Source organism: Oncorhynchus mykiss, chromosome 24, assembly GCF_057628025.1.
Source record: "Oncorhynchus mykiss isolate SJ-2025 chromosome 24, ASM5762802v1, whole genome shotgun sequence".
Classification (NCBI taxonomy): Eukaryota; Metazoa; Chordata; class Actinopteri; order Salmoniformes; family Salmonidae; genus Oncorhynchus; species Oncorhynchus mykiss.
In genome coordinates this window covers 7,564,009-7,589,291 of record NC_143045.1, presented here as the reverse complement: position 1 = coordinate 7,589,291, position 25,283 = coordinate 7,564,009, and the positions used below count along the sequence as shown (strand labels likewise).

At 43.4% G+C, this 25,283-nt stretch overlaps 1 protein-coding gene across 2 annotated transcripts in view; it reads left to right on the top strand.

Annotated features, from left to right (window-relative positions):
• The first annotated feature begins 7,907 nt into the window (after positions 1 to 7,907).
• Positions 7,908 to 25,283, top strand: part of LOC110503602 (G protein-coupled receptor 4-like) — a 30,522-nt gene continuing 13,146 nt past the window's right edge. Inside the window, exons 1-2 of one of the 2 annotated variants that reach the window (XM_021582018.3) lie at positions 8,087 to 8,459; positions 15,677 to 15,854. The gene's annotated coding sequence lies outside the window, so the exon portion shown is untranslated. Of the gene's footprint in view, positions 8,460 to 15,676; positions 15,855 to 25,283 lie in introns of both variants that reach the window. The other variant, XM_021582017.3, reaches the window with a different exon arrangement.

The following is a 25,283-nucleotide window of genomic DNA, read 5'->3' as shown; positions in this document are numbered from 1 at the left end:
CATTCTCCTCGACGGGGCTGCAGTGGAGCAGGTTGAGAGCTTCAGGTTCCTTTGTGTCTACATCAACAAACTAACATGGTCCAAGCACACAAAGACAGTCGTGAAGAGGGCACAACAAAACCTATTCCCCCTCAGGAGACTGAAAAAATTTGTCATGGGTCCTCAGATCCTCAAAAGGTTCTACATCTGCACCATCGAGAGCATCCTGACTGGGTGCATCACAGCCTGGTATGGCAACTGCTCAGCCTCCGACCGCAAGGCACTATAGAGGGTGGTGCGAACGGCCCAGTACATCACTGGGGCCAAGCTTCCTGCCATCCGGCACCTCTATATCAGGCGGTGTCAGAGGAAGGCCCTAAACATTGTCAAAGACTCCAGCCACCCTAGTCATAGGTACCGGAGCGCCAAGTCCAGGTCCAGGTCCAAGAGGCTTCTAAACAGCTTCTATCCCCAAGTCATTAGACTCCCGAACATCTAGTCAAATGACTACCCAGACTATTTGAAGTGCCCCCCCCCTCTCACCCCCTCCTTACACTGCTACTCTCTGTTATCATCTACGCATTGTCACTTTAATAACGTTACCAACATGTACATACTACCTCAAATAACCGGTGCCCCCGCAAATTGACTCTGTATCAGTACCCCCCTGTATATAGTCACGGTATTGTATTTTCACTGCTGCTCTTTAATTACTTGTTACTTTTATCTTGTCACGAATCGGCTCAAAGCCCGTAACAAAAGGGAGACAACGTGGAGATAAGGAGTAACAAAATATATATTTATTAAATAAAGTAAATTAAGTACAATTTACAATGGTGTGTGTAATCAGTAATCAGTAGTGTAAGTGAGTGTTTTGCATGCATGAATGTGATAATGCAGGGTGTTGAAAGGTGCCAAAGCAAACAACCAAAAGGCCACCAAGATACACAATGTGACTAATACAATTTGTGTAACTAATACAATTTGATTTGTAGCTACTGTAGGTCTACCCATCAATTCAAGATGGAACTTTGTATCATTCACTGATATTGTTATTACAGGCATACTGCAAAATTCACCTGAGCTCCGTGGACTGGTCTTCCCTGGCTTTCTGACCCTGCTGGGACCACTGTCAACATCTGATCCTGCTAAGACAGGATCAGATGTTGTGTACTGACTGCACTAGAGGGCTGCATTCCCACGGGATGCCTGCAGGCCTTGACAGAGATCGGGCGATCAGACAGACGACTTTGGGATGACATTATTTTTGTTGTCCCACAGATTATTTGGAAATGGTCCTCTGTCTGCTTTGTATGTGTTAGCCTACCTATTGTATTAAAAGTACATATTTTTTGCATTATTCACACACTCAGAATTCACTGCTTCAACTTCAGTAGCCTACCTCTCCTAGCTGGGCGTGAGAGTTCAAGTGTGCCTAGTATGTGTGTTCTCTCTAGTGTGGGTGCCTACATGGACGGAGAATCAAGTGGCAGTTAACTTGAACATGAAATTAACTTAAATATGATTAGAGAGACCGGGTCAGTCAATTACTTATGTACTAATACTCTTAGTAAAAGTATTTATCTTCAACTCGCAATCTGTGGATTCTATTCGATTAGATAGATTGAAATTGTATGTTAAACATCACAGCATAGCTGAAAGACACAGTGGGGCAAAAAAGTATTTAGTCAGCCACCAATTGTGCAAGTTCTCCCCCATTTAAAAAGATGAGAGAGGCCTGTAATTTTCATCATAGGTACACTTCAACTATGACAGACGAAATGGATCATCCAAATGCTCTCTAGCAAACTTCAGACGGGCCTGGACATGTACTGGCTTAAGCAGGGAGACACATCTGGCACTGCAGGATTTGAGTCCCTGGCGACGTAGTGTGTTACTGATGGTAGGCTTTGTTACTTTGGTCCCAGCTCTCTGCAGGTCATTTACTAGGTCCCCCGTGTGGTTCTGGGATTTTTGCTCACCGTTCTTGTGATCATTTTGACCCCACGGGGTGAGATCTTGCGTGGAGCCCCAGATCGAGGGAGATTATCAGTGGTCTTGTATGTCTTCCATTTCCTCCCACAGTTGATTTCTTCAAACCAAGCTGCTTACCTATTACAGATTCAGTCTTCCCAGCCTGGTGCAGGTCTACAATTTTGTTTCTAGTGTCCTTTGACAGCTCTTTGGTCTTGGCCATAGTGGAGTTTGGAGTGTGACTGTTTGAGGTTGTGGACAGGTGTCTTTTATACTGATAACAAGTTCAAACAGGTGCCATTAATACAGGTAATGAGTGGAGGACAGAGGAGCCTCTTAATTAAAGAAGAATGTACAGGTCTGTGAGAGCCAGAAATCTTGCTTGTTTGTAGGTGACCAATAGTGCCATACATGTGTAACGGATGTGAAATGGCTAGCTAGTTAGCGGTGGTGCGCGCTGGTAGTGTTTCAATCGGTGATGTCACTCGCTTTGAGCCCTTGAAGTAGTGGTTCCCCTTGCTCTGCAAGGGCCGTGGCTTTTGTGGAGCGATGGGTAACGGGGCGAGGGGACAGACGTAAAGTCTATACTGTTACACATGCATTCAAACATATTCAGTTTGCCTTTCTGTTATGATTTATGTTGTCCTTGATGTCTTTTGCAATGTTGTTTTCTATTTTCCTTTGTCTTTTTTCTCTTTTGCACATTTTGTTGGTGCATGGGGGGGGGTGGAATTATTTTATTTATCATTTTTTTCTCAGGGGGAGTGTCTGTGGGTGGGGGTTTGGATGGTTGAGGGGCAGCTCTTGGGGAACTGTGGGGGGGGGGGGGGGGATCTTGGAGGGCTACTGGCCTGGCGGTTGGGAGCTTGGGCCGGGTCCCCATTTTTGACCTTGTGGGAGATCTGTCAACGTGCCTTTGAGCAGGGCGTTGACCCTGGTTGCTTCTTGAGCAGGGCGTTGATCCTTGTTGCTTCTTGAGCAGGGTGTTGACCCTGGTTGCTTTTGTGTGTCGCTCTGGATGTGTCACGTTCTGACCTCTATTTCTGTTTTGTATTTATTTAGTATGGTCAGGGCGTGAGTTGGGTGGGCAGTCTGTTTGTTTTTCTATGTTTTGGGGCATTTCTATGTTTTCGGCCTAGTATGGTTCTCAATCAGAGGCAGGTGTCATTAGTTGTCTCTGATTGAGAATCATACTTAGGTAGCCTGGGTTTCACTGTGTGTTTGTGAGTGATTGTTCCTGTCTTTGTGTAGTATTCACCAGATAGGCTGTATTAGGTTTTGAGTTCTCACGTTTCTTGTTTTTTCGTTAGTTTGTTCATGTATAGTGTCGTGAATAAAATACAATGAACAACCACCACGCTGCGCTTTGGTCCGCTTCTCCTCCTCCTACAGACGAACGCCGTTACAGAATCACCCACCACAACAGGACCAAGCAGCGTGTCAACAGGCAGGAGCAGCAGGAGAAGCAACAGCGGCTGCAGGAGATACGTAGTAAGGAATTCTGGACATGGGAGGAAATCCTCGACGGGAAAGGACCCTGGGCTAAGCCAGGAGAATATTGCCGCCCCAAGGCCGAGCTGGAGGCAGCAAAAGCAGAGAGGCGGCATTCTGAGAAGCAAGCACGGCGGCGCGGACAGAAGCCCGAGAGTCACCCCCAAAAATTTATTGGGGGGGGGGCACAGGGGGAGTGTGGCAGAGTCAGGAGTCAGACCTGAGCCAACTCTCCCCGTTTATCGTGAGGAGCCAAGGAGGAGCTCAGAACCAGAGCTGGTGTTGGAGGTGAGCGAAGCAGAGACTGTGAAGGAGTTAATGGGGAAATTGGAGGAGAGTGATATGAGGGACTTGCTGGTTTGGTGCATGAGGCACGACATTCGCCCGACGGAGCGTGTCAGGGATTTAATGGCACCGGGGTCAGCTCTCCATACTCATCCTGAGGTGCGTGCGAGGGGTCTGGTGAAGACTGTGCCAGCCTCACGCACCAGGCCTCCTGTGCATCTCCCTAGCCTTGCACGTCCTGTGCCATCTCAGCACTACAGTGCTCCTAGCAGTGCTAACTGTGGCGGGCGTGGTGCTGGTCAGGCACCGTGTTATGCAGTTGTGCGCACGGTGTCCCCAGTACGCGTGCTTAGCCCAGTGCGCTACATCCCAGCTCCCCACATCTGCCGGGCTAGGGTGAAGATCCAGCCAGGGCGGTTGGTGCCAGCCCTGCCCTCAAGATCTCCAGTACGCCTTCACGGTCCGGTCTATCCGTCACCACCTCCACGCACCAGCCCTCCGGTGGCAGCCCCCCGTACCAGGCTGTCTCTCCGGCCCATCCTTACAGGGGCTTCCTCCTCTCCAGCGCTGTCGGAGCCTCCCGCCTGTCCGGCGCCTCTGCCGGAGCCTCCCGCCTGTCCGGCGCCTCTGCCGGAGCCTCCCGCCTGTCCGGCGCCGCTGCCGGAGCCTCCCGCCTGTCCGGCGCCGCTGCCGGAGCCTCCCGCCTGTCCGGCGCCGCTGCCGGAGTCTCCCGCCTCTCCGGCGCTACCAGGGCCTTCCTTTTCTCCAGCGTTGCCGGAGCTTCCCGTCTGCCCAGCGCCAGCTGAGCTTCCCGTCTGCCCAGCGCCAGCTGAGCTTCCCGTCTGCCCAGCGCCAGCTGAGCTTCCCGTCTGCCCAGCGCCGCCAACGCCGCCCGTCTGCCCAGCGCCGCCAGCGCCGCCCGTCTGCCCAGCGCCGCCCGTCTGCCCGGAGCCGCCAGTGCCGCCCGTCTGCCAGGAGCCGCCAGTGCCGCCCGTCAGCCAGGGGCCGCCAGTGCCGCCCGTCAGCCAGGGGCCGCCAGTGCCGCCAGTCAGCCAGGGGCCGCCAGTGCCGCCAGTCAGCCAGGGGCCGCCAGTGCCGCCAGTCAGCCAGGGACCGCCAGTGCCGCCAGTCAGCCAGGGGCCGCCAGTGCCGCCAGTCAGCCAGGGGCCGCCAGTGCCGCCAGTCAGCCAGGGGCCGCCAGTGCCGCCAGTCAGCCAGGGGCCGTCAGTGCCGCCAGTAAGCCAGGGGCCGCCAGTAAGCCAGGGGCCGCCAGTGCCGCCAGTCAGCCAGGGGCCGCAAGTAAGCCAGGGGCCGCCAGTGCCGTCAGTCAGCCAGGGGCCGCCCGAGCAACTGCCCCTCTGTCCAGAGCAGCTGTCGCCCCTCTGTCCCAAGCTGCTGCCGCCCCTCTGTCCCGAGCTGCTATCGCCCCTCTGTCCCGAGCTGCTATCGCCCCTCTGTCCCGAGCTGCTATCGCCCCTCTGTCCCGAGCAGTTGTCCCTCTGTCCCGAGCAGTTGTCCCTCTGTCCCGAGCAGCTGCTTCACCTCTGTCCCGAGCTGCCCCTCTGTCCCGAGCAGCCCCTCTGTCCAGTGGGGTCATTGAGAGGGGTGGTCATGGTGAGTAAGCCAGGGAGGCGGACAATAAGGCGGACTAAGACAATGGTGAAGTGGGGTCCGCGTCCCGCGCCAGAGCCGCCACCGCGGACAGACGCCCACCCAGACCCTCCCCTATAGGTCAAGGTTTTGCGGCCGGAGTCCGCACCTTTGGGGGGGGGTACTGTCACGTTCTGACCTCTATTTCTGTTGTTTTGTATTTATTTAGTATGGTCAGGGCGTGAGTTGGGTGGGCAGTCTATGTTTGTTTTTCTATGTTTTGGGGCATTTCTATGTTTTCGGCCTAGTATGGTTCTCAATCAGAGGCAGGTGTCATTAGTTGTCTCTGATTGAGAATCATACTTAGGTAGCCTGGGTTTCACTGTGTGTTTGTGGGTGATTGTTCCTGTCACTGTGTTTGTTGTCACAGGATAGGACTGTTTTGCGTTTTCACATTTCTTGTTTTTGTTAGTTTGTTCATGTGTAGTGATTTATTAAAACATGAATAACCACCACGCTGCGCTTTGGTCCGCTTCTCTTCCTCCTACAGACGAACGCCCTTACAGGATGGGAGGCTGTTAGATGACTAATATGATGTAGTTGTTAAGCGGCTTCACTGCAAGTATATTGTATGTTTTAAATATTCAATAAAAAAATATATAATAATAAAAAATATGAAAAATAATATGATTAGACTGTAGTTTACTACAGTGTCTGTAAATAAATATGGATAATGGAAAGAAGTGGAGGGAACTCACCAATGTGAGTCAAAGTGCAATCAAAAAATGTAATCATCATTGAAAAGGAAAAGGCACAACGCGCACATAGGTTAGGCTACTATGGTGAGCGACCACTGTGCCTTTTCATTTTTGATTAAAATTGATTACCCATTTTATTTGTCTCTGCGTGCAAATCGTCCTCCTTATAGGTAGGCTATATCCAATAGGCCCATGCAAAACGTAGCAAGTGTTGCTATCATTCTTCCTGCTTTCAGTTCAGTAGTCATACCTGTGAGATCAGGTGCGCTTGTGGTCTCAATTAAATAGAGTAGGCTATAGCCTATACATGGACGGAGGCACGGGCAGTTATCTTTCCAAGGAAATGTACTTCCTATAGGTCTATGATTAGGCTATAGTTTACTATATTGCCTAGAAGTATGACAGAATATTGATCACCCATATTTCTCCATCTGAAAATCTTCCCACTCCTAACAGGTAGGCTAGAAAAATAGCTCAAGAGAAAGTGCAAGTCTCTTCAACTCTGCTCTCTTCAAACGACATCTATCATATTGGCTGACATAGCCCAATAAAAGCAATATAAGGGCCATGTGAGAATCTCTGGTAATTGAATCTATTTCCGAAGTTATTTTTGAGCGTTTGATATTGCCTATGGGGTGCAAAATTGCTGGAACTATGGCCGGCAAGTGAGCTGCGTCACATACGCCTAAAATAACATTGTGGGACTGTGGTTGGGATTGGGACCAGTTCTTGCAGTAGCAGGTAGGAGTTGGACAGACAGCCAGTGGGAGCAGTAATGTTAGAGCTGTTTATTACTGTGTGAAAAGTAGGGAATTAGCTAGGGAAACTGACAGATCAATAACCTTACATTGCCATACTGACTAATTAAACTAACACTGCACTGAAAAATCATCAGAATATCAATCTTCAATCATTTGGCCGGTGGTTTCATCGTTTGATTCAGGTTTAGTGTGATTGAGAGAAAAATAATTGCTAATTTTAGCCCATTTTTGACCAGCTCTCTTTAATGCTACATCAACTGGCGAAAGCTAGCCAAGTTAATTAACTTCTGAAACGGAACAAAAAAGGCTAGAAAACATTTCCGTACAAACAACAGCTCTTAGATAGCGATATGAGGCGGCTATTATTACTATCTGACAGATAATTAGAGGCTAGAGCTGACCTGGCTGTGGTAGCTACAAGATAGCGTAGCTTATTCATTCACTTCAGTGGAGAGGGGATGAAACATTAGCTAACATTACATGTCAGTTACAATACTAGTTTAGCACTGCGAATAAACACGAGTTTCGCTTTTTTCTGTTAAGTTCAACAGAAGTTACCTTGCCAGCTACATCATTAAACTAAAAAGAGTAGCCAGTCTCTGCTCTGCTTTCTTTTACAACTCGTGAAAGAGCGAAACACATACACTCTGAACTATGCTCAACTCTCCCATGCTGGTCCAGCCAGCCATCCAGAAGTTTTTCCTTCATACAGCATGTCAGCCCGCTCTTTGGTGTCAGACCATCCTATATCCAGTCAGCTGAACACTCCAAACAGCCTACCAGACAGCTCGGAGGCATCGCATGGTCTTAAAGCACACCGTTGCCAATTTTTGTATCACATTGCAATGATAACACTGTGGGTGACTTAAATGCAATTTCAGAATGTGGGAGGGACATGACCCCAGTCCCCAGTGAAAATTGTGCCCCTGGAATATACTTTATCAGCGGGTGAAAGGTTAACAAAAAGGTTAGTCATCCTGTAAACCTACTCTCCCCTCCCCCCATGATGAATTTCCCTGAAATGGAGCTATGCACCATAAAATGAGGAAAATGGCTCTTTCATTGGTCTGTAATGACTTTGTTGTTGCTAGGATGGAGGCCTTTTAGTGTGATGTACAGAAAGACTGGCCATTATTTCAACAGGTTTCATTTCACACTGGATCCCTGTTTTGGTGTTGACCATTACTTTACAATAATTGATGTCCTGTTCATGGCAGCAATTGAATCTCTCTATCTATCTTTCTCTGTCTCACACACGCAGGCACGCTCTCTCATATAAGCACGCACTCGTTCTCGCGCTCTCTCGCTCTTACTCTCTATTTCCCCTCTCAATTACTTTTTGGGGTTTTCCACAGAAGTTAAAGAAATGCAATGTCCGATAAACAACTGATGGCAAATATGAAGCATTCTGTCAGATAGACTACAATGTGCAGATTGCAGACGCGTAGCGCGAGTGCAGTGTACCAGTGGCGCCATCTACAAGGTGAGCAAAGAAGAATTCGACACAGCTCCGGACTCTCTCTCGGAGGAATACGGAGTGAGGATTACACAGTTTCCTCAACGAATCAGTTGTACTATAGACAATGTCGTGGAGGTAAATTGACACCGAACCTACCTGAATGTAAGTGTTCCACCGTGTATTTATTGTAAACTATAAATGCCAATTTAGACTTTAGAAGTGCGCGCTCCTGTTATCACCTGCTTGAGGATGGGCATTTATTTTAGGCGTATGTTTTGTACCATCATTACATTTATCATTGCCTTTTTATTTTAATAGATCTCTCTGTTTTCTATCTATCTATATATATTTTGGGTAGACCTATCGAAAGTAACGTAATAGTGTGAATTCCTGATAAGATAACATTTGCAATTGTTGATGGGTCTAGTGAAACGTGAAAAGGAAACTACTATATTGGCAGCATTTATAGTAACTTTATTTGAAGGTTTTACTATCTCTACCGCTCCCACTTATTTAACAGTAGCAAAAGCAGTTAATTGATAGCACGTCCTTAAGTGAATTGCTCTCCTGCTATACCAAAAAAAATTCCATTATTAATGTATTAATTGAGTCAAGTCCAATGCACATTGGGGGTCTTTTCTGTAAACATTCAGCACAATGTAACGTCTGTTCCTCTTTCAAACTGCTCATTGGCTGCATTGATGGTTGTAGTATTTACAGCAGAATCTCACCGATTAAAAACTCTGTATTGTATTCAACTAATGCCCATTTCTGAACAAGGAGAAACGATTACCCTTTAACGGAGTGAGCTACTGACCTTCAAGACTCACAGTGTGGTTTGCTAAAAGCTCTGGAATTATTTACCCTGGCTTTTAGACGGTGTCGTCTTACCAAACCGCTGCAATTAACTGTTGCTCACTTCCAGTGCTTTTATAAGCCATTTATTCAAACATTCTAGGCCTTTACAGGTATATACTAACCAGTAGCGATGCGTGGGTAAAATCAGTGGGGAAGCCAAGCCATAAAAAAGCCATATTACACCCTACGTGTTGTGATATGTGCGTTCTTTGCTCGAGAACCTGTTAGTTCATAAGCCACACCTTTGTTTCATCACAAAAACAGAGAGCAACATCTGTCTGGTGGAGTCCACAAAGCATACAGTTAGTTAGTTACCCGACGCTATCTGCAACCTGGTCTCAGAGCATTTCGTATTATTTTGTATGATATGTTACATTTCGTATGGTATGTATTCATTTGTGGATGTCCATCACCCATTTCGTATGATATGTTACGAATTACAATTCGTATTATATGTAGCTAAAAGTAGTAAGTTGTTGAAAAGTGGCTAATTAGCTACAATGCTAAATGTGTCCGTTATGAGATTCAAACTCACAACATTGGTTTGCTAGATGTGTATGTGCCCACTGGAAGACAACAACATATCGAGATGCAACAACAAAAGTTTTTTTTCTGTCAATAACGTTTGGCTTTTGATGTGATGTGATTGGTGTAAAACCAAATCCAAACTGGCTACCCTTGGCACTGTTAACCTGTTAGAGCTCTAGGGGCGCTATTTCATTTTTGGATAAAAAACGTTCCCGTTTTAAGCGCGATATTTTGTCACGAAAAGATGCTCGACTATGCATATTCTTGACAGTTTTGGAAAGAAAACACTCTGAAGTTTCAGAATCTGCAAATATTTTGTCTGTAAGTGCCCCAGAACTCATTCTACAGGCCAAACCAAGATGATGCATCAACCAGGAATTAGCAGAATTTCTGAAGCTCTGTTTTCCATTGTCTCCTTATATGGCTGTGATTGCGCAAGGAATGAGCCTACACTTTCTGTCGTTCGCCCAAGGTCTTAGCAGCATTGTGACGTATTTGTAGGCATATCATTGGAAGATTGACCATAAGAGACTACATTTTCCAAGTGTCCGCCTGGTGTCCTGCGTCGAATTCGGTGCGCAATTGCCAGCTGCTTCTACTTTACCATTTGATTCAGGGGAGAAAGCATGTGTCCAAGAACGATGTATCAATGAAGAGATATGTGAAAAACACCTTGATGATTGATTCTAAACAACGTTTGCCATGTTTTCAGTCGATATTATGGAGTTAATTTGGAAAAAAGTTTGCGTTTTGAGGACTGAATTTTCAGATTTTTTTTGGTAGCCAAATGTGATGTATAAAACGGAGCTATTTCTAATACACAAGGAATCTTTTTGGAAAAACTGAGCATCTGCTATCTAACTGAGAGTATCCTCATTGAAAACATCAGAAGTTCTTCAAAGGTAAATGATTTTATTTGAAGGCTTTTATGTTTTTGTTAATGTTGCGTGCTGGATGCTAATGCTAACGCTAAATGCTAACGCGAAATGCTAACGCTAGCTAGCTACTTTTACACAAATGATTGTTTTCCTATGGTTGAGAAGCATATTTTGAAAATCTGAGATGACAGTGTTGTTTACAAAAGGCTAAGCTTGAGAGATGGCATATTTATTTCATTTCATTTGCTAATGCTAATGAGCTTGCTGATAGATTTACACAATCCTGGATACAGGGGTTTTTTCATAGCTAAACGTGACGCAGAAAACGGAGCGATTTGTCCTAAACAAATAATCTTTCAGGAAAAACTGAACATTTGCTATCTGAGAGTCTCCTCATTGAAAACATCTGAAGTTCTTCAAAGGTAAATTATTTTATTTGAATGCTTTTCTGTTTTTTTATGTAAATGTTGCCAGCTGAATGCTAATGCTAAATGCTACGTTAGCCATCAATACTGTTACACAAATGCTTGTTTTGCAATGGTTGAGAAGCATATTTTGAAAATCTGAGATGACAGTGTTGTTAACAAAAGGCTAAGCTTGAGAGCTAGCATATTTATTTCATTTCATTTGCGATTTTCATGAATAGTTAACGTTGCGTTATGGTAATGAGCTTGAGTCTGTATTCACGATCCCGGATCCGGGATGGGGAGATCAGAAAGGTTAACCAAAAACCCCTGTATCCAGGATTGTGTAAATCTATCAGCAAGCTCATTAGCATAACACAACGTTAACTATTTATGAAAATCGCAAATGAAATGAAATAAATATGCCATCTCTCAAGCTTAGCCTTTTGTAAACAACACTGTCATCTCAGATTTTCAAAATATGCTTCTCAACCATAGGAAAACAATCATTTGTGTAAAAGTAGCTAGCTAGCGTTAGCATTTCGCGTTAGCATTTAGCGTTAGCATTAGCGTTAGCATCCAGCACGCAACATTAACAAAAACATAAAAGCCTTCAAATAAAATCATTTACCTTTGAAGAACTTCTGATGTTTTCAATGAGGATACTCTCAGTTAGATAGCAGATGCTCAGTTTTTCCAAAAAGATTCCTTGTGTATTAGAAATAGCTCCGTTTTATACATCACATTTGGCTACCAAAAAAAATCTGAAAATTCAGTCCTCAAAACGCAAACTTTTTTCCAAATTAACTCCATAATATCGACTGAAAACATGGCAAACGTTGTTTAGAATCAATCATCAAGGTGTTTTTCACATATCTCTTCATTGATACATCGTTCTTGGACACATGCTTTCTCCCCTGAATCAAATGGTAAAGTAGAAGCAGCTGGCAATTGCGCACCGAATTCGACGCAGGACACCAGGCGGACACTTGGAAAATGTAGTCTCTTATGGTCAATCTTCCAATGATATGCCTACAAATACGTCACAATGCTGCTAAGACCTTGGGCGAACGACAGAAAGTGTAGGCTCATTCCTTGCGCAATCACAGCCATATAAGGAGACACTGGAAAACAGAGCTTCAGAAATTCTGCTAATTCCTGGTTGATGCATCATCTTGGTTTCGCCTGTAGAATGAGTTCTGGGGCACTTACAGACAAAATCTTTGCAGATTCTGAAACTTCAGAGTGTTTTCTTTCCAGAACTGTCAAGAATATGCATAGTCGAGCATCTTTTTGTGACAAAATATCGCGCTTAAAACGGGAACGTTTTTTATCCAAAAATGAAATAGCGCCCCTAGAGCTCTAACAGGTTAATTGGGCTACAGAGACAGAGGGGCGCTGTTTTGCTCGCTCAGATGCTTTCCCCTGTGAGATACATTCAGCCTCTTGCAAATTGAAGGACAATTATGAGACACAGAGAGACGAACGCTAAATTACTTAATAAAACAAGTTATTGGTACATTTTTTGGGAAGCCTGGCTTCCCTTGGCAACCATGAATACACGCCACTGATACTCTCCCCAATACCTAATACGTTTAATATTTTACGTCCTTTCAAATCCCAGCTTAAAAAGGGATAGATCAGCAATTTAGATTTTTTAATTTTATTTTTTACATTAGTTTCCTCACCTTGAAAGTGGTGTATGGACAACAAATGTCTGCAATCCACACTTTGGTTTAGCTACACTAGCCACTGCAAACAATGAGCAGCATGAGCATTGTGGGATCAATGTTACAGTCACTCCTTGTCCATAGACTGGAAACAAATATCTAAATATCTAAAAATGCTGTCCCTTTAACTTGATGCGTTATAGTACAGTACTCTCCTTATGCACTCACTTTGTATTGGGTTGTATGCTGGCACTGTACCTACTGTAGTGCACTGTACCCACTGAAACGGAGCTAGGGAGGGTTTTACCGCCTCATTGACTGTGTTTTCATGGAATCATATTAAATCATGTCCACACACAATGACTGGTGGTTGATCTCTTCCAGGTCAACCACTTATGAGGGTTCATTCAGTAGCTAGTCCTCCTGCCTCTGCCTGCCTGCTTGCAGGCCTTTCTCTCTGGGGCTGGGTCCTCAGAGAAGGGGGAAGCGCTCAGATGTTTATTCTAGCCAAGCTAGAGCCACTTGATTGCTCACAGTCTCACAAGGGGGACGTGTGATAAGCATGGACACTTAAAGCTGCAATATGTAACTTTTTGGGTGACCTGAACATGTTCACATAGAAATATATGTAATAGATCTGTCATTGTCATGGAAAGTAAGTCTAAGAAGTGGTAGAGCTGTTCTATGTGTGCTATTTCTATGCTTTCATTTTTGCGACTTTTACTTTTGTACACCAGCTGAAAATACAATATTTGTAGTTATGGAAAATATATTTCACAGCAGTTTAGATGATACAATTATTATTATCTTTATTTAACTAGGCAAGTCAGTTAAGAACAAATTCTTATTTTGTAACTTGTCACCTCGGGGATTTGAACTTGCAACCTTCCGGTTACTAGTCCAATGCTCTAACCACTAGGCTACCCTGCTGCCCTGCTTCTCTACACTATACTTTCTTGTTTTGTCACATAAATTGATATTAGGTGAACTATTCAAATTTTAGAAACCAGGAAATTGCGGAATGATTTCTGCACAGTGCAGAAATTTAATAGCTTGACAAGTGAAGTGGTTATCACCAAATAACGAGCGGGGAGCCTCAGCCGGCCCAACCACAGCTTGGTCTAATTGAATATGGTTTTCCAGGCAGAGCTGGATTGCCTGCTTAGGTGTTGCCATTGGACTGTAGTCTCTAATTTGTTGTGCAGGCCACTGAGGTAGACGTTCCACTGAGAATATGCCATGAAAAGGCTTTTGACATGTTTTCAGGTCTCTTGTGGAAGGCCAGAGCGTCAAGCGTGCACTCTGAACACTGAATGAGATGGGTAGGGCTAAAGCTTAAGAGGGTGTGAACGATGCTGAATGGGTGTAGACAAAGAAGAGCTCTTCACTAGATACCAAAACATTCAAAGGCCATTTTTTCAAAAGTGAGTTTACAAGTCTATCAACTTTCAAAGCAGAATTGCTTTCCCATTGTTCCTCAAAAATATAGTGTATGATATACCATTTTGTAGTGCTGAGTCTCTACTTTTATCCAATGTAAAAAAAACACAAAGTTGCTACATAAGACCGATTCCAGGTGGTGAGTCACATATGCTACTGTAAAAGCTCCAAATGCTTTAGAGGGAAAACATCTTCCCATTGTTCAGGCATATCACCATCCCTCATAAAGCTAACTGGAATTTACATTGACACAATCCATCTAGTTACATCTCCCATGCTTGTTTGTGTTCTTTTGGTAAAGCAACAAAGAAAATATTTGTATATTCAAATATTAAAGGACTAGCCTCCTTATGCCCATCTGTTTTTTTTTAGTTTTGCTTTGTGACAGCTGTGACCAATACCATGCCTTATTTAAATTTTTAAGTCCGATTTTTCATATTATAGAATTTCAAATGTTTCATTCTGGTTTTCAGGCTTAATGACCTTTGCTGCTGTTTCTGACATCCCAGGTTTAGTACCTTGGTAGGGGTCTATTCCATTTCAGCTTGCTCTGTTCAGAAAAGTAATTAATGCTGAACTGACTCTATTAACATTGGGATTAGGGGTGTTAACGGTTAACCGTTAATCGGCCCCAAAATACGCTTGACCGCTCATGCATATCGGTTTATAGGTGCATTTGCGTGATTTAGTGGCATTAAATTGGCCACTAAATGGTATTTTAGTTAGTCGTCATGTATCTTATTTATCACACGCACACAGCATACATACAGCATACGTACTGTACAGAGCCTAGTTTGAGGAGAAGACTATTACCTGTCCGCTGGTATTGGAGTGACACGTGTTTTTATAAGCCCAGTCATTGTGCACTGCGCAACAAATAACTATTCTAAATGCAATTGCGTGTTAAAAACTGTTTTGATGGCCACGATTTAAGAGGTGCTTGTAATTTAAGCACCCATCCCATTTGTCATTCGACTGCACACAGGCTATAGTCAACAGTAGGCGGCTATCAGCGGGTCACCCACCACTTTGCAACATGAGCTTGACGCAGTATAATTGTTTGAAACCTGAACGTTTTACTTTACTTCAAATAATGAGGCATTTCTTACCTTACTTCAAAGTAGCCTAGTGAAAATCCAACCTTCATGCCATTAACCATCGTTTCTCTACTGTTCTATTGGTTTTCATATCAACTTTCTTCAGTTGTCCAGAAGCCAAAGGCACAATCCTAGTGCCATGTTAGTTTTTAGAATCCCCATCTTTGTAAGTTTCAAACTGAGATTTTCATCTCTGTCACAAATGGAATCGCTCGCATTAGGTTCACTGTTTAGAACAGTGTTTTCCTGTGAATTGCATTTTGGGAAATGTTTGAAAATTACTTGCTTGATTGAACTGTACAGTCTGTCTCAGTGTCTCAGATGTGTTATGTAAACGGGATTACCATGTAAGAAACAATACTAACAGATATTTCAAAACCTCTTTGACCGTGTCTCTGTACACCTTTGTGTAAAGATTTAAACACGTGTCTCCAATGACCCGCTAGAACAAAGAAGCAGCTTCACAAGAGAGGAACGCTGTGACAGAATACATTGTGTTTACAGAAACACGGATGGTGACTTCATAGACAACAAGCATTTCGAGATGGCGTCAGGTTGGCAGCACTTTCACAAAGACATCAGAGAGGGAATACAAGCCTCCGAGTCGTCTGCACTCTGTGTGCACCTGCTACCAGCACTTTTCCTAATCTGCAGGCCATCGATTACACAGCACTCTGAAAATGTAAGTGCATGTGGATGAAATATCATATGGGAAGAAAGCCTCGGGGTTAGAGGAGGAAGATTTCTTCTTCCGTGGTTTGGAAAGTGCAGTCATAGATCCAGGGTACTTTGTCCATGAGTGCTGTTGTGACAAACATGATTTGTATTGGGAATGTGAGGGGCAATGGGTTGGCATAGCAAAAGGGTTGGTTTCGTTTGGGTGAAAAATGATGGTGGAAAATATCTAATCTATCTAAAAAAATTGAGGGACCATTTCTAAAGGGGCTGCGGACTATCCTTCCTGTCAAGAGGTTGCTTTTCTTTCATATTCACTGGCATGGGGAACGCTGCTTGTAAACTGGAGGATTTCCTGACTTTGAGTGGTGTTTTAAACAAAAGATGGGAAAAACACACATAGCAAAACATGCCAACTTGAGTTAGTACTGCCTCAGATTCTCTGGCACTTCACATAAACCTTTTATGGTTGGCTAGGCCTCTTTCCACCTTTTTAAACAGTAAACAAAATGTGTCCTTTCTCACCCCTATTTTCTCGCTGTGAGGACAGAGGAAAGCTTGTTGGGGACTTGTATTCTTGACCGTTAATCAAGTAATGTTGGGTTAATTTGGGCACCCTTCCCGCACTTCCTTTTTTGTAATATAAAGCTCATTCTGGTTAAGAGCTCCCATGGGGATCACACAGCGGGTTACTAATGCACACGCAGACAACACACACACACGAACTAGGGAGCACCGTGCTCATCAACCCACAACAGCACCATAGTCTGTGTATTACGGTCATGTCTCATTAGGTTTCATTCTCTATCCAGCCGCCTGAATGCCTGGCCCTGGTCACCAGCATTATGAGAAAGGACTTTACACAAACAGTATGAATTAGAGCTTTGATCTGCAATCATTTAGTTTGGTTTGACCTTTTATGACCTCATGACATGCTGCTTGTTTCCCCCAGGATAGTACTAATAACTAAACTAAACTAAGTTTGACAGAACAGGAAGGTACACAGGGACTGACAAATCCCCGGCGGCACCCATACCCCCAGAGCCAGACCTCTCTTCATCGAAGTGATCTATTTGCACTCTGGCATTCGCCTTGTAGTACCACCATGTATTTCCTCTGGCAGGGCAGCCGTTTTATTTGTTTAGGAAGTGTCAGTGGCATTCTTCCCCTGTGTACTCTGGGTCTGCTGCCACTTCAAGCCTGTCAACCAGCAGGCTGATAACAGTTACTAGTGGGACTTTGGCTCCGGGAGGATTTCAAAGCCTGAATTCAGACTCAAACAAAAGCAGCTTTCAGCTGTGATTACTCAAACTCATAAAGTGCTGGCGTTTACAAAAATCCCACAGATTCTTCTGTGGGATCTGTGGCATCTTGAATGCCCCGGTGTGTCCCTGGAGCTGGCTGGTACTTCAGCATCCTACCTCAGAGAGAGGAAAGGGTGATATGTCAGTTGTCTTGTAAGAACCTCAAAGGGTCTGCAGCTCAGAGTGTGGCCACAGTCCAACACGCAATAATTCATTTCCGGCACAACAAGCTGATTGGACCAAATTAAGGCTCAGCCAATAAAACCCTCCAGTGGGAATTTGAATGGAAAATGCGGCATTTTTATTGAAGTCATTAATTTTCCCTGCAGGAAGCCTGCCCAGGGCTTTATAGAGAGACCTGACGTTGGCTCTCCAGCCGAGCGTGAAATGAGCAGCCTGCTAGGCCAGGATTAAATACCTGCTCTCTGCTTAGGGCCAAGTGAAGGTTGCTGCAGCTGACACCGCACACGGGCTGGGCTCTCCCTCATCAGTCACAGGCTGTATTAAGTCACAGGGGTGATGCAGGGAGCTAAGGACACTGTGCTGCAATGGTTTGCACTGCAAACATGGGGGCCAAGGGGGATGGCAGCTGAACTTGCCCTTCATCTCATGGACAGTACAGTATTTCAGATCATAATGTCTGTGGAATGGGATGAATGGGTAGCTGACCTCTTATTAAACCTTTATTTAACAATGTGTCGGTCACTTTAAATTGACAGACTTTGTCATGGTATGAAAGAACAGATGGCCACCATCCAAACACAGGTCAGCGTTCGAGATAGTAGAGAAATGATAGAACGTTTCGGGTAGCCTTCCAGGGGCTTCCCACAATAAGTTGGGTGAATTTTGGCTAATTCTTGCTGACAGAGCTGGTGTAACTGAGTCAGGTTTGTAGGCCTCCTTGCTCGCACACGCTTTTTCAGTTCTGCCCACAAATTTCTATAGGATTGAGATCAGGGCTTTGTGATGGCCACTCCAATACCTTGACTTTGCTGATGTCTTGAGATGTTGCTTCAATATATCCACATAATTTTCCTGCTTCATGATGCTATCTATTTTGTGAAGTTCACCAGTCCTTCCTGCAGCAAAGCACTTCCACAACATGATGCTGCCACCCCCGTGCATCATGGTTGGGATGGTGTTCTTCGGCTTGCAAGCCTCCCCCTTTTTCCTCCAAACATAGCGATGGTCATTATGGCCAAACAATTATATTTTTGCTTCATCAGACCAGAGGACATTTCTCCAAAAAGTATGATCTTTGTCCCCATGTGCAGTTGCAAACCATAGTCTGGCTTTTGTATGGTGGTTTTGGATCAGTGGCTTCTTCCTTGCTGAGCAGCCTTTCAGGTTATGTTGATATAGGACTTGTTTTACTGTGAATATAGATACTTTTGTACCTGTTTCCTCCAGCATCTTCACAAGGTCCTTTGCTGTTGTTCTGGGATTGATTTGCACTTTTCACACCAAAGTACGTTCATCTCTAGGAGACAGAACGCGTCTCCTTCCTGAGCGGTATGACGGCTGCCTGGTCCCATGGTGTTTATACTTGTGTACTATTGCTTGTACAGATGAACGTGGTACCTTTAGGCGTTTGGAAATTGCTCCCAAGGATGAACCAGACTTGTGGAGATCAACAATTATTTTTCTGAGGTCTTGGCTGATTTCTTTTGATTTTTCCATGATGTCAAGCAAAGAGGCAATGAGTTTGAAGGTAGGCCTTGAAATACATCCACAGGTACACCTCCAATTGACTCAAATTATGTCAGTTAGCCGATCAGAAGCTTATAAAGCCATGATATCATTTTCTGGAATTTTCCAAGCTGTTTACAGGCACAGTCAGCTTAGTGCATGTCAACTTTTGACCCACTGGAATTGTGATACAGTGAATTATAAGTGAATTAAGCAATTGTAAGCAATTTTTTGAAAAATGACTTGTGTCATTCACAAAGTAGATGTCCTAACCGACTTGCCAAAACGATAGTTTGTTAACAAGAAATTTGTGCAGTGGTTGAAAAACGGGTTTTAATGACTCCAACATAAGGGTATGTAAACTTCCAACTTCAAATGTAAATACTCAATGAGTAATGATAACATGGCTGTATACACAGGGTACCAGTACCAAGTTGATGTGCAGGGGTACGAGGTAATTGAGGTAGATATGTACAATCAACAGGATAGATAATAAACAGTAGCACACATTGGTGTGGCTGGCTTCCGTTTAAGCAAGCAGTGTTTTAAGAGAGTTGCAGCGATTAGACAGGATCTTAACTACCCTTGGATATCACGAAATTGGGCAGAAAAAGTCATAATAATATATAGTGGGGAGAACAAGTATTTGATACACTGCCGATTTTGCAGGTTTTCCTACTTACAAAGCATGTAGAGGTCTGTAATTTTTATCATAGGTACACTTCAACTGTGAGAGACGGAATCTAGGTGTGCAAACCTGGTCAAGAACTACAGGAAACGTATGATCTCTGTAATTGCAAACAAAGGTTTCTGTACCAAAATTTTAGTTCTGCTTTTCTGATGTATCAAATACTTATGTCATGCAATAAAATGCTAATTAATTTCTTAAGAATCATACAATGTGATTTTCTGTATTTTTGTTTTAGATTCCGTCTCTCACAGTTGAAGTGTACCTATGATAAAAATTACAGACCTCTACATGCTTTGTAAGTAGGAAAACCTGCAAAATTGGCAGTGTATCAAATACTTGTTCTCCCCACTGTATATATATATATATATATATATATATATATATATATATATATATATATATATATATATATATATATATATCATTGTGTTTCATAGGTACTGTAGTAACCTAGGTGAGCCAAAGTGTGACATATGGTGAACTAAGTTTGTGTGTGTGTCCTCTGCATGGGAGATGTGTATGTTTGCTCTTATGACCTTTACCAAGACAAAATCCCGACATAATCCTAATTAGGGGGCTAGGTGCATGTCGACGACTGAGCACACCACATAGTCTAGACGGTGATAACTGCCCTGACACCTCGACTACCCCTATGGTTAGCAAGGCTGTAATGGTCTACTGTGTCGTCATGCCTCCAACGCCCATTCTGAGCTGCACTACATCGATGAAATAGGAACTGAAACCAGGGTGTCTGTTGAGCAGCAAACATGTTGCTTCCTATGATCTTATAATAGAAACAGGATCTCATGCACATGAAAGACGTATTTTTGACGACCCTATCGAGCCCACGTTTCAGCTGATCAGTGAGTCGGATGAAACAGAAAGAAACAGATGAGACCACGATCAAAAGGCCAGCCTCTGTAAAGTAGAGCATTGTTTTTGTCAGAAGAGTAGAGACTGGGTAATGAATGTGTTCCTGACCTGGTTTTAGCGCCCCTTATCCATCTCCCTCTCGCTGTTCCTCGCTAAATTGAATTTTCTTGCTCCGGGTTGGGTTTGGGGCACTTTTTATCTTAATATTTTCAGCAACCACCTCATCTTTGATAGAAAAGACAAACACACACACACGCACGCAAGCACGCACGCACACACACACACACACATGCACACACAAAGCTTTGGTCTTATGACATTCAACGACTCATACTTAAAGACAGTGCGGTCAGAGTGAGTGATGATAATTATGATAACTATCTCTTGCCCACCGTACTAAGTTTGGATTGCTTGTTGTGCCACCTATTTGTTGGTCATGACTCTGTTACCACCGTTGCGGTTTGTTTGGCCGTGTAATGTACTCTGATGAGTCCTATACGTTCAGAAAGGAATGCTTTTGTGCCGGAGTCTGCCCTAGTGGTTAGCCCTCTAGACCGTACACCACTGGCGACGTGGGTATGAATCCCGTCTCAGTCCTTCCTCTCTATATGTTTCCCCGTCATTGTAAGTAAGAGTTTGTTCTAAACTGACTTGCCTGGTTAAATCCAATTAAAATGTAGCCTCCATTTCTGACTATCACTGTCTAAAAAAAAGCTATTAAATATATTAAAACATTCTGGCTAACAATTAAGTACTTTACTGTGATTGTTTTCAATTAAAAAAAAATGTTTTAAAATAAACTGAAATAGCTTCTTAGCGAAGAGCAATTTCTGAAGCAAGAATTTTGCTGGGACTGTCTGGGAGTGGTCTGAGTGGGGAGGGGAAACTGAAAACTCTCTGTTATTGGCAGAGAGGTTTGGAACTCTCTTATTGGTCTATTAACTAATTTCAAATCAAATCAAATGTTATAGTTTACCCCCTGATGATGTCACCAGGCAGGCCAAAACTCAGTCCCACCTAAACAGGTTGAAATTTCAGGCTGTCTTTTCAAACAGCTCTTACACTAAAAGGGCATTATCACAATTTTCGCAATTTCCCAGTATTATTCCAACCTCCGTAGTGTGGACACATACAAGGACTGCACTGGGCCTTTTAAAGGATTTTTGTTGAGAATCTGAACATGGCACATTATATATTACACTTCCTGTTACCTTACACAGCCCTGATAAAGGCCAAGTCGAATTTGTCATTATATGAATCATTTGAATGTGAACATCTATTCATTGTGGGTCTTGTAGAGTTGTGCCCTGCACTGCTTCCTTGTGACAAACCAAACTACGTGCTGTGAGCAGTTCTTCATTTGAACAGATGCTGTGTTGACCGTTGCAAAAAGGTGAACATTAGATCACTTCAAAACCATCACCAGGCCAGTACGGCCACACAAAGTGCCTGTATCTTCACATCTGAGTTTGGCCTCTGCCAAACATACTCCAAACAGTGGTGACCGAGACAGTTGAAAACAGATGCCCTCGAGAGTCAGCTAGCTCTGGTTCAGTTGAGTTCGGCACAGGACATTGTGTGACACCAGAGACTCAGCATAGATAGTGTGGCCTCTCCACCAGCTGGAAGAGCAAGATTCCCCGGAGAGCACAACAACATATGAGCTCGAATGTGTTGAACCTAAAGAAGATCTCAACTCTTATCCACATTCTGTAGATAGCATTGCTGTGTTATGGTACAGTACATTAAGAAAATAACACCCACGCACTCTGATGGCTCCTAAGCAACACATGTAATAGATACCAACAGTTTGACAGCTATGCTACCCTCATCAAGGTTTCATCTTGTACAGTATACTGTATGTTGTGATGTCACAATAACTATTTCCAATGGCAGCTGGACTTGAGATGGCCATGTGTAGCCCTAGTGTACAGCTGCATCCTGTGGGTTTAGAATCAGTGAGGCAAGTAAATCCCTCTAAAGAAGATTCTTATCTTTCGACTTTCATTTCTTTTGATGAAAAAGATGTGATTCATAGCTAGACGAATGAGTGGCAGCGTCTGTATTCTGTTGGTTAGATATTATTTTTCCACTCCCCCAGTTATTACGTCAGCGGCAGCTGCTAGCTTGAGTTATGTCACGTCATTTCCTACCCCCTTCCTACCCATTTCCTACCCACAAGGCACACACGTTGTTTCAGCGTAATTTGTCGACGTATTGTGACGTGGAATCAACGTGGAAAATACATTGGGATTAGAAAAAAAGCCATATCATCCAGCACTGTTTTCATCTCATTTCAACCAGCGTTGTAAACATTGAAATTAGGTTAAAATGTCAACTTAGAAACATTGACTTAACCGGACTAACATGTTGTTACATCAATCTAATTTCAACATAATCATCAGAACTATGTATACGTTGAAATTGCGTTGAAAATTCCACATAGAAACGTAACTTTTTTCTTTTCTGTTTCATCCTATATTCAATATACACTGAGTATACAAAACATTAAGAACACCTGCTCTATTGATGACAAAGACTGACCAGTTGAATCCAGGTGAAAACTATGATCCCTTACTGATGTCACTTGTTAAACCCACTTCAATCAGTGAAGATGAAGGGGAGGAGACAATTGAAAGAAGGAATTCTAAGCCTTGAGACAATTGAGACATGGATTGTGTATGTGTGTCATTCAGAGGGTGAATGGGCATGACAAAATATTTAAGTGCCTTTGAACGGGGTATGCTAGTAGGTGCCAGGTGCACTGGTTAGTGTCAAGAACTGCAACGCTGCTGGGTTTTTCACACTCAAGTTTCCTGTGTGTATCAAAAATGGTCCACCACTCAATGGACATCCAGCCGCCAACTTAACACAACTGTCGGAAGCATTGGAGTCAACATGGGCCAACATCCCTGTGGAACGCTTTTGACACCTTGTAGAGTCCATGCCCCAACGAATTTAGGCTGTTCTGAGGGCAAAGGTGTAGGGGGGACTCAATATTAGGAAGGTTTTCTGAATGTTTGGTATACTCCGTGTATATTGGGGTGGTTGACAGTATGTAGAATATCATATTTGATTAAACATATTTTATTTGAGTTAGAGGAGTTACTTTTAACTATTCAATGTTATTCAAAGTTCAACATAATCTCAAACACCCCAATATAGGCTATATTGAATATACAGTAGGATGAAAATATTTTGTACATTTCTGTGGGATTTTCATTGAAATTTAAATGTATACATGGTTCTGATGATTATGTTGAAATTAGATTGATATAACAACCGGTTAAGTCTATTTAAGTTGAGGTTGTACCCTAATTTCAATGTTTACAACGCTGGTTGAAATGAGATGAAAACAATACTGGTTGATGACTTACTTAAAATTCAATGTATTTTTCGTGTTGAGTCCACATCATGTTGGGTGAAAAATTGGGTTTTTGTTACACCCTCTTCTTCTTTTTTTTTACCAGAAAATGAACATTAATTGGGTAATTGGTCATTTTCAATGATTTGTAATGTTTTGAGCTAGTATGTATTCAAATGTTGTATATATGATATAATAATTAACAGATTGCATTTTGCACTCCCTCCCCCGTCTTCTCAAGATGTTTTGACCCCTCTAAAGTTTTTGCTTCACTCCCGCACGCCACTGTTTTGCTTCCGTGCAGTTAGAAAGCACTCGTGTGCTGTTGTTACATTTGTATCGTTGTTAATGTCAGATGCACTCAGGGTGTTGTCGCATATCATTTTAGCTGCGTGCACCCCAAGCAAATTCATTGGATCCTTTCACGTTGCCTGTATGAACCATCGTGTCTGCTTTTCTGTATCGCAGCCTCTGCCTCTGTGTGGCTTGCCCTTCCATCAGCCTACCAAAGGCTGCACATTTACAGGAAACTGCATGCCCAGTAGCTGTGCCTGTATGCACGGGAAATGTTTGATTTGATTTGTTTTTTTGATATTTGTATCTCGATGAAACAACTCTGCTTGGCTTGGTAAGTAATATCGACCAATTAAGCCATTTCTACTCTTGTGGCATCAAATGTGTATGCTGCTGAGAGAAGTTAAGTGTGCCTTGAATTCTAAATAAGTTACAGACAGTGGCCACATCTATCACTGTGGGTGGGATTGTCAGGGGTGGAGCAGGATATATGTGAGTCACAGGGTTGATAGGGTTTCAGGCCTGTCAATTAATTAACAGGGGTGGGATTTTCAGGAAAGGGAGAAGATTAGCAATTTTGTCCTTAAAAAACTTTTTCAATAAAACATTTTTTTGTGGCAAACCTTGTAGGTCCTCTAGACCCCCTGCCCAACCAGTGGGTAATCAAGTATGTATTTGGGGAGGAAATTACACATACTAGAATAATGTACATTTATTATTTTATTTTTTTACATTGTTTTTAACATTGATATTTTGTGTGCTTTGATTATTTGAATAATTATCGTCTCACAATCATAACTATCTGATGAGCCCATGTGTTATTCACACTTGTGGAACTGCCAATGAATGCATTCCCATTAGAATACAAAGTAAAAGTCCCAAGTTCTTCAGAGACCAGAGTCAGGGAGTTGCAGACGACATGATCCCTTTGACCTTTCCCTGTGCTCTATGCATTCAGTCCAACACAAATAACCCTTAGCTGACCCCTCTGTTTGTTGTCTGTTTAGGAGACCTGCCAAGCCTTCTCGTAGTATCCTCTCACTGATCTGCCCTAATGAATGAATAATCATGCAGCTCAATTTTAGACCCATCTCTCTCTCTCTCTCTCTCTCTCTCCCTCTCTCCCTCTCGTTAAGTGAGGGGGAAACAGAAGCGCCTCACTCTCTCCCGGGCATTGCTGGTGGTTGATTGAAACACTGCCAGGTTCGTGATCACCATCCC